The following is a 9,466-nucleotide window of genomic DNA, read 5'->3' as shown; positions in this document are numbered from 1 at the left end:
GCCGCCGGCCTAGGCGAGGCACGGACCGACCCACTCTCCGCTGCTCTCCGGCCTCCGCCTCTCCCTGTAGGGGGCCGGACGTGCACCCAGCGCTTGCCCCCACTCGTCCTCCCCCAGCCCGGCCAGGCGCGCTCCTCCCCGCCTGGCCCCTCCCCTTAGGCGCGCTGCACGCAGCGCCCGGGAGGCGAACGCGGGCTGAGCCCAGCGCGGGGGCCGCCCACCACCGCCTCTCCCTGTCTGTGCGGCTGGCGGCGGCTCGCAGCCCTGGGCAACAACCTCGGCAGCTTCAGCCGCGCCTGGAGAGGCAGGCGGCCGGCCGAGCCCAGGCTGGGAGACAGGATTCGTAGCGTCCTCCGGCTGCTCCTCGGCAGCTTCCTCACCGAGCTGTGCGCCCGCGTGTGCCGGGCGCAGGAGCGAGCGGGGCACGGGCAGCTGGCTCAGCTGGGCTGCGTGGTAGTGCTGGCGCGGGGAGGGGGGCGTGCAGCCGCTCTGGGGGCCGCCTCGGAAGAGGCCAGCGAGGGCGCGGGGGTCTGGGACGCCTCCCCTACCCGAGCGACCACGCCGAACTTCTGCCGCGGCTACTTCGGTATCAGGGACCAGTGGGACCAGCCATTCAATTGTTCCTCGGGCGACTTCATCTTCTGCTGAGGGACTTGTGACTTGCGGTTCTGCGGCACATTTTAAGAAGCGGCGACTGAACCAGAGCACCTGCACCAACTCGGACATTCCGCTCTGGCTCAACACCCGCAAGCCCCCCGGGCGCAAGGACGGCCCCCTGCACCACCCCACGAAGGACGAGACCAACCGGATCCTTTACATCATGTGCGGGGTGCTGGCCGTCACGCTTGTAGGCATCTTCACCAAGCTGGGGCTGGAGAAAGCGCACCGGCGGCAAAGGAAGCCAAGTCCAGGTAGGCTGCCTCCCCTCCACCCAACTCCGTCGCCTCCCCTCCAGGCGCCGCTCTCCCTCCTCTTCCCTCTCCACCTTTCCTTGGGCAATGGCGCTCCCCCCACCCCCCCCCTTCCCCCATCTCCGCTGGCGGAGATCGCCTGGGCAGCCAATTTCGGCTCCAGGCGCGGAGAAGGGGCGCTGGGCTCTGCACAGGTGTGGACTTGAGCGCGTGTGTGTATGTAGGGGGTGGTCTCTGCACCACCCCTCACCGTGTCGCTGCCCTTTCCCACCTAGGATTCAAGCGGATCTGAGACACACACAGCCCGGGAGCTCAGGGCCCCGGAGTCTTGGGTTTTGGCGAAGGGTCTACCTCTCGGATTCCAGATGCCAGCTTCTAGGTAAAGAGTGCAGGCGGCCCGAAAAGGAAGGGCGGCACGTGTGAGGGAGGGAAGTAGTGTGTGCCGCCTGCAACTCGTAAGGGTCGCCAAAAAGAAGCGAGGGAGGTGGAGAGAGGGGAGGGCGAGAACAAAAGCCTTGCCTGGAGCGGCCTCTTCTCTCTCTCCCTGAGCTGTTAGGTTCCTGAAATTGGGACCTTGGTGGCCTCCCAGCCACCAGGACCCCTGCCCGCTTTCCGCTGTCGCCATTTCTCCCTGCTGGGGGCCAGGGCCTCCGCCCCGAGCTGCGCCCCTTGCAGGCGTTGGCGAGGACTCCAAGGGCGGGAGCCGCCCTCCTGCCCCACTGATTCCTCAACTTTCCCTCAACTTTCATTATGCAAGTCCTAGTGATGGCGAGTTGCAGCAGATGGGAGAAGGCATTTGGGGATTAATGGAGCGATTTTCTTTTTGCCTTTTAAAAAGTGTCTAAATTGATTCGCACAACCCAGTAACTTTGGAGGCAGAGAGCGCAGCCACCGGGAAGCGGCCCCCAGAAGCGATGCAGGTCAGGGTTGGCAGGAGGTCTGGGCGGGCGGGGTTGGAGAGAGACTGGTGGTCTTGGAACAGCTGGATGGCTGGGCGCTAGCTAGCTTGATATTGCGGAGTGTGGGCAACGGGGTTGCCACGTGTCCCCCCACACCCCTACACACAGACACACACCCTCCCCACACCTCCGGCGGGGGCCCATGTGTGCTCGTGTGGATGCAGAACTCGGTGCGCCTGCCCTAAAAACCTGAACAAAGCGACCCACCCAACATAGGCGAAGGAACATTACCACCTCACTAGTAATTATTTTCTGTTTATACGCAGAGTATCCGATGATTTTTCCCCCCAGAGGGGAGGGATTTGGGGCAAGAGGTGAGGAAATTCCTCTTGGTTTGGGTCAGCAGGGAGGTGTGGGTGGATGTTGGGGTCTTGAAGCACAGAAGTTAGCTTGGAGAGGATTCAGGAAACTCTGACCAACTGAGAGAGTAACACGCTGGCCCCGCCCACCTCCTGCATCCCCAAGATGCCCTGTCCCCAGCCCCACAGGCAGGAGTTTCACTTCCCCACAGTCCCTGCCAGTCCCTGTAGGTTCCTGGGGTCTGTGTTAAGGTGAAGAAAGAATATGGAGGCAGGACTGAGGCAGGCGATGGGTGTCGCCTTGGTAGGGAGAGAGTCCCCCGGGGATAGATAGGCTGCCTTGCAGTTTCGTATTAACTCCTCTGCTGAAGTATCCACTGAGCCTTTCCCTTGCAAACCAGCGCTTCCAGGAGCCCCTCCTGGGTGTTTGGGTGGGGGGTGAAGGAGGGTAGGAAAGGCAGGAGAAGGGGAGGTGGGAAGGTGGGAGCTGAGCTAAGGGTGGGCGGCTCCCTTTGGCCTGCAGAGGGGGAAGGTGATGTGTGATCTTCAGGCTCTGTGTGATCTGGGTATTCCTGTTGAGACAGAGCTCCACCGCAGACCTGAGGGCTCAGGAGGGAATCTTATTCCTGTCTTGCCACCTTGCAGCTCTGTCTGGAGAAAGAATCCCCCCGGCTTAGTTGGTTGCAGCCACTTCTTCAGGGACCACCAAAGCGCTGGTAGGGTGTTGAATATCGGGGCATCCACACCTCTGAAAGAGCCTGGACACAAGTCTCTCCGGGTACACAGTTTGGAAATTCCAGAATGCCATGGAAGTACATTCTCTTGAGGAGAAAGGATGGTTGATTTTTATTGGCAGTTTCCCAGGTGTGGTTTTCAACCCCAGCTGCTGTTTAGGACCACCTGGAGTGCTTTAAAAAACAAAACAAAACAACCCTTTTGCTAGGGGCCCGCCCTAGGCAATTTAGATCACCATCTCTAGGGTTGCTGAGTCTGTGTACTTCTGTAAAGCTCTCTAGGCTTTCCAGTGTGTGGCCAGTTACTATTACTGAAAAGGAAAGAACATTTGCCAGGCACTGCCATGGAGGGGTGTGTGTGTGTGTACTTGAGTGCATGTGTGTGTAAACACTCCTTTAGTGTGTATGACCACCTTAGGAGACAGGTGCTATCAGTTCCCACTTATAGATGACAAAATCATGGCTCCGGTTGGGTGGCTTCTCCAAGGTCACCCAGTTAGTTATAAAACTGCAGTCCCCAGCCCCCTGATTTCAAGTGTGTTTTCAGTTTGAGTGAGCATTGGGTGGGGGTGGGCAGCTTCCTAGAATGCATATTCTTGTGTTCTGTCCAGAAAGGGAAAGATTCCGGGTCAGCAAAGGTCTGGGATGAGCCCCAGAAATCCGCATGTAGCAGCCTCCCTGAATGGCTCCTCAAAAGTGGCCTACATGTTTAAGGAAGACTGTCCTTGAGTTTGGGACTGTTTTACAGTCTTGGCGATGGATGCATTAAATCCAATGCCACTCTCTTATTTGCATTTGGTTGTGTGTTTTCTGCACATATTTCTGCTTTGTGTATTTGTGTATTTGTGTATTTGTAGTGCTGGGGGCTGCCCCCAGGACCGTCGAAATGCATGGTGCCCTGTGTATGCAATTAACCATTTCAAGTCCCAGCCACAGGTCAGGGGGTACCTGGGTGGCATACACCCAGCTACCTGAGAGCTTCCGGGTGAAATTACCATCTCGGCCACAGCCTCTTAATTTATTTTGTCTTGGGCTGGCTGTGCGGGTCACTGAGATGAAGTGTTCATTCTCATTTCATCGGAAAGCAGCCCCACGTCACGAACTGCTCCTCGTGACCTGTGCACTTGAGGCATCCTAGAAGAGACCTCCGTGATGTTGGTTTTCAGACCCAGAATCCTGGGCATGTCGGCTGCTCCCTTCTGGGCCGACTGGGACCTGAAAACAGGAGAAAGTCTCTAATTCCAGGAGCTGCGGGGGTCTTGCCCAAGATATAGGAAGAACTTCAGAGACCCTCATTCACCAGCCACAGTAGCGTTACATCCTGTCATATGTATCGGAACAAGTGACTGCAAACAGTGGCCGGCTGTGGTTACCCAACCATGCAGACATGTTTTGTTTGGTCTGCAAGGTATTGCTATTTATGTATTCTTTCTCAAAAAAATTTTTTTAATGTTTATTTCTTTTTGAGAGAGAGAGAGAGAGAGACAGAGCATGAGCAGGGCAGGGGCAGAGAGAGAGAGAGAGAGAGAGGGAGACACAGAATCTGAAACAGGCTCCAAGCTCTGAGCTGTCAGCACAGAGCCCAACACAGGGCTCAAACCCGGGAACGGAGAGATCATGACCTAGGCTGAAGTCAGAGGCCCAACCAACTGAGCCACCCAGGCACCACTATTTATGTATTCTTATTTTTAAGTGTCTCTCTCTCTCTCTCTCTCTTTTTTAACTGTGAAACATTTTACACATACAAAAGACAAAACTTGAAAGAAGGATAAAAATGTCTTTAGGGTTTTTCACTCCTGGTACGACTGCCATTGGGGCCGGCCCATTCTCGGTTGTGGGGGGCTGTTCTGTGCATCGTAGGGTGTCTGGCAGCCTGCTTCGACTCCCCCCACTAGGTGCCAGTAGCACCCCCCCCCTACAACCCAGCTGTGACAGTTAAAAAAAAAATGTCCTCAGTCATAGCCACATGTCATCTGGGGGTAGAATCACCCCCAGTTGAGAGTTACTAATCTAGGCCACGCAATTATGAGTATCTTGTCATATCTGCTTTAGCACCCACTCTGTATTTTCATTTGCCCTCTCCCTTTCTCCCTAAGTACTTCAGCGTGGATCGCCTGAGAACAAGGACATTCTCCCACACAACACAATCCCAGGATCGCACTCAAGAAGCAGGACAGAAACTCTAATTCCATCAAATAGCCAATCACGGTAACATTCTCCTGGTCAAGCCAGAAATGTCCTCTGGAGCTTGGGCTTCCAAACTCGGATCCAGTCAAGGCTCACTGCATCTGGGCTGTAAAATTTCTTCAGTGTCTGTCATGTATTGTGTTTGAAACCCAACTTAGAACCAAGGAGATTTCACATAGAAATCCCAATTTCTGACTTCTCTTGAGAAATTGGTAGAACCGACCACACCAGACGTGCATTTTCCCAAGGAAGCTGTTGGTTGCCTCCCGGGGGTGACTTCCCTCTTTAGGAAGCTCTCAGGTTCTCCTCCGTCTCCACCCCCGCCCAGTTCCCTTAGTGCTGATCGGCCCCAAAAGCGTGGGCCTTTCGGTCTGTGCGTGCCTTCAACTGATTAGACGAGGCCCACCCGAGTGATGGAAGGCCATCTACTCAGTCTGTTGAATGTCAGTGTTCATCTCATCCAAACACCCATTCTCAGACGCATCCAGAATGACCTTTGACCAAATATTTGGGCACCCTGTGGCCCAGTCAAGCGGGCACTTAATAGTTACCATTATAGTTATTTTAGGAACTTACTACTCAGAGGGTGTCCTGTGGAGCAGCCTCATTTTCATGACCTGGGAGCTTGAGCGGAAGAATCTTATGCCCGCCTCAGACTTACTGAAATAGAATCTGCATTTTATCAAGGCGCCTAGGTAGCATGAATGCACATCATTTGAGAAGCACGCAAACTATGTGCCCCAAAGAGATGGCAAATCCTTGGGAATTTTTTGGTTTACAGCACATAGTTGGCGATTTCCATGGTCTTATTTATGAAGCTTTATGGACACGTATTTTCAGATGTTTTTTCGTATGTACCCTAATCCGTACACATTTGTTGTACTAGTAAGTATGTGCGTGTACCAGTGAACAGTTATTAGGTACATTATAAAGCATACATAAATACAAATTTTAAACTGAGCTGAAGGTGCAGTAAATATTATTTTAAAATTTGTAAGGGCAATGACGTCATGCAATCATTAGCTACCATCAAAGCATGATACATGTTGAGGAAGAAACTTACCATTAATAAACAGTCCATATTTTGAATATTTTACAGGAGAGTTTTGATTATTCTTGGCTGACTTTGCTTTGATCTGAATGGAACATCATTGTTTGTAACCTTGTGACAAGCTAGCTGTTGAAGAGAAGGGGAGAGTCAACGCAATTGTTTTCTTGTGCTTCCTCTCTCAGTGTTTTCTTCAGCCTGCGGTTGTGTTATGGGGTGGGGAGGGGTGGTTTAAGCCATGTGCCTGCTTAGTGATGGTTAGCCTCGCTATCCCTAGATAATGTGTCTGCGTATCTCCTCTCGGGGGGCACATAGCTGTAATATGGGCAGCATACCCCAATGATGGTGCCGGTGCCAGTCACCGTGCTTGGTCGGAGCTTCCCGATTCTCACTGTCTGACGTGGGCATGTCAAGTGAGGGTGCCAGCATCCATACACATATTGCGTCGATTCCTCACTTTAACGACTAAAGACCATACACAGGAGTTCTCAGATTTCCTGTCCTTATGCCGAATCCTTTTATGTGGTGCGTAGAGTGAGTGGACTCTTCTTTGATGACTGATTTTCCCGGATATGGAGGAGGCCTCTTAAGAACTCTCATCTCAGTTGCATGTCCTGGGAAGGGCTGCCTTGGGGAAAAGCATCCTTGGCTTTTGGGCTGGGTTTTCAGGAATTTCAGCACTCCGGGGAAGCCCAGGGGATTTGCAGAGAGTAGCGCTGACCAAGTTCATGGTAGCTGTCCTGATAACCTACTTTGTGAACCTCTTGAAAGCCTGAATAACATGGAATTCTGGGGGGGGGGCTCGTTAGAGAAAGTGGTGAAAGCTGTGGCTTCTTGCTCAAGAAAAATGCACAAACAAAATTTCCACTCAACTCCCGAGGGGTCCAGGGACCCCCTGAAACTCATGATGAAGAACCTATTTAGAAGTGAAAAAGGCAAATCAGGTTTGGAGGGGCTTTCTTTACCTCAAACATTCCCTTTCCTGCAGCCTCCTTGAGTTTCAGACTGCTTACAGCACAGAGTGAGGAAGGAGGCTGAACTCTGATTTCAGAGACACTCAGGTTTGTGCCTCAGTTCCTGCAGTGATGCGCCGGGTGACCTTGAACAGTTTTTTAGCTCCATAAAACGGGTAGAATAATCCTCAGGGACCTGTGCAACACTCCCATGAAGCAAACCCTACACACACTGGGCACACAGAAAACACACATACACAGTTGTGGTCAGAAACACCCAAAGTGTCAGCAAATTCACACATACAACCAATACACTCACAGACATGAAACACAGATACGCACAGATACTCCCACAGGGACACATGTACCCGACAGATACGGGTAATACAGTCACAGACACAGAGATTTGCACAGCAGATATACGCTCATTCAGAGACACAGATACAGATACACATGCATACAGATAAACACAAGAGGAAAATGATGAGGGAGCATAAAGCAAGCTGCCAGGCCTCAAACCCCAGCCCCCACCCCCAGGTGGGATATGTGTAATAGCCCTTGGGCACTCCTGGCTGCCCAAGAACAAAGCAAAAGGAAAAAAAAATCCCAAATGGTTAACTGATAGAGATCATAGTCCTGCAGGGCTTGTCTCCATCTATTTACAAATATCTTAGTAAATCATGAGAAAAAGGCCATCGTAATCTCCAGAAACCTCTGGACTTGGTTTCCTAGAGCCCCAGCATCATCCCTCCATAGTGATGTAGGAAACTAAGGCAGAAAGAAATGGCAGGTAGAACTAAATTTCCTTATAACCTGCAGCCCATTGGCTTGAGGCCAGCAGAGTGAAACATCTCTCCCTCTGTCTTACTGCTAATGCTTTGCTAGAGGGCAAACAACCCTAGTTTGACAATAGCTAGGCAGCCAGTATCCTGGGAGTATTCTTTTTTTTTTTTTTTTTTCTTTTTTTTTCTTGGGAATCTTCTTTAGCGTATGAAAGTCTCATTGGAAGCTTCCCCTGGACTTGACCTGGTCCCAGCTCCATAGTATATAACTAGTCTCTCCTCATGGTGCCTGGGCCGCTCTTCAGCCAGGGCCACTGGTCCTGTCCCCATGCTTTAATGAAATCACCTTTTTTGCACCAAAGATGACTTCAAGAATTCTTTCTCCATGAACCCACTGTCACCCCAAAACCTCATCGGAAAACATGAAAACAACCAAATAACAGGAAATTTATGTCCACAGTCAATATACCCACAGACACAGAACTCCGACTCACAGGTGCATGTTGCAGATTACACACACACACACACACACACACTCCAGGACAGCTCTGGCACTCTAATGGAGGCCACTACAAGAAGAAGGGGTGCACAGACCCTGATATGACCTGTCCCATCTAAGTTGTCATGGAAGGGGGCGTTTTCCTGGTTCCAACCCTGTGCTGGGCATGTGCCCCATGTCAGTGCCTTACTGAGGGTTGTGCCCAGGCCTGGATTCCAGAGAGTGGCCAGGGTAGGGTGGCCACAGGGACAGGGACACAGGGTAGAGACAGGGTACACTTAGATGGGGGTGTTGCATGGGGCCAGGTCAAGTGAGGGAGACAGGCGAGTCTCTCCAGGATCCTTGGGGTGTGTCAAAGTGGGCTGTGCCTTCTCCCACCACAATAATAGCACTAATGGCATCATCAGGACTAGTATATGACAGCATTATCGTGACCACAGAGATGAATGACCGGCAGCCTGAGGTGCAGGAGCCGGGCTGTGACCTTGCCCTCTGGTTTGGCCTCAGCTTCTGTACAGGCTGACCTGGACAAAGCTGGGCTATGGGGCCAAGAATCTTTGTGGCCCCTGCTCTCTCTGGAGTCTCCACGCCCCAGCTTCCCACTCTCCCAACATCCCCTCCCAGACCCAAGTCAGCAGGGAGCCTTTTCTCAGCCTGGGTCCAGCCTTCCCTTGAGGGCTCTGAGCCTGATTCCTCATCCGTGCAAGGGATTACAGATGGTACTGCTACTGGGTCCCGAGAGGTGATGTCCGCAAAGGCAAAGGCTTGGCACAGGTCTGAAATTGGAGGGAACGGTGGTTTTCGCCTTTGTTGCCTTTAACAGCTGTGCAACTTTTAAGGCACCAGACTGGGAAGACACATGCCCCAGGGAGGTGATGGTGCTGATATCCACTAGTGCTCAGCACGTGGCTTCCTCTTGTCCTCAGCACAGTTCTGGACACAGGCATGGACACTCCCATTTTACTGAAGGCATCCAGTCCAGGGTCACACAGCTGGTAAGCAGCACACTGGATCTCAAACTCTAGGTTCCTGGCCCTGCCCCCAGGGGCCACGAAGGGCTCCCCAGATGGGAGGCTGACATTGGCTTTGGGGAC

General features: G+C 52.6%; 1 pseudogene; it reads left to right on the top strand.

Annotated features, from left to right (window-relative positions):
- The first annotated feature begins 222 nt into the window (after positions 1-222).
- LOC113598143 (protein shisa-9-like) lies at positions 223-1,914 on the top strand (annotated as a pseudogene).
- The last annotated feature ends 7,552 nt before the right edge of the window (positions 1,915-9,466 follow it).

This window comes from Acinonyx jubatus, unplaced genomic scaffold (assembly GCF_027475565.1).
Source record: "Acinonyx jubatus isolate Ajub_Pintada_27869175 unplaced genomic scaffold, VMU_Ajub_asm_v1.0 scaffold_25, whole genome shotgun sequence".
NCBI classification, from domain to species: Eukaryota; Metazoa; Chordata; class Mammalia; order Carnivora; family Felidae; genus Acinonyx; species Acinonyx jubatus.
Note: the sequence above shows the minus strand (reverse complement) of the source record. Positions and strands in the feature narration are given on the sequence as shown.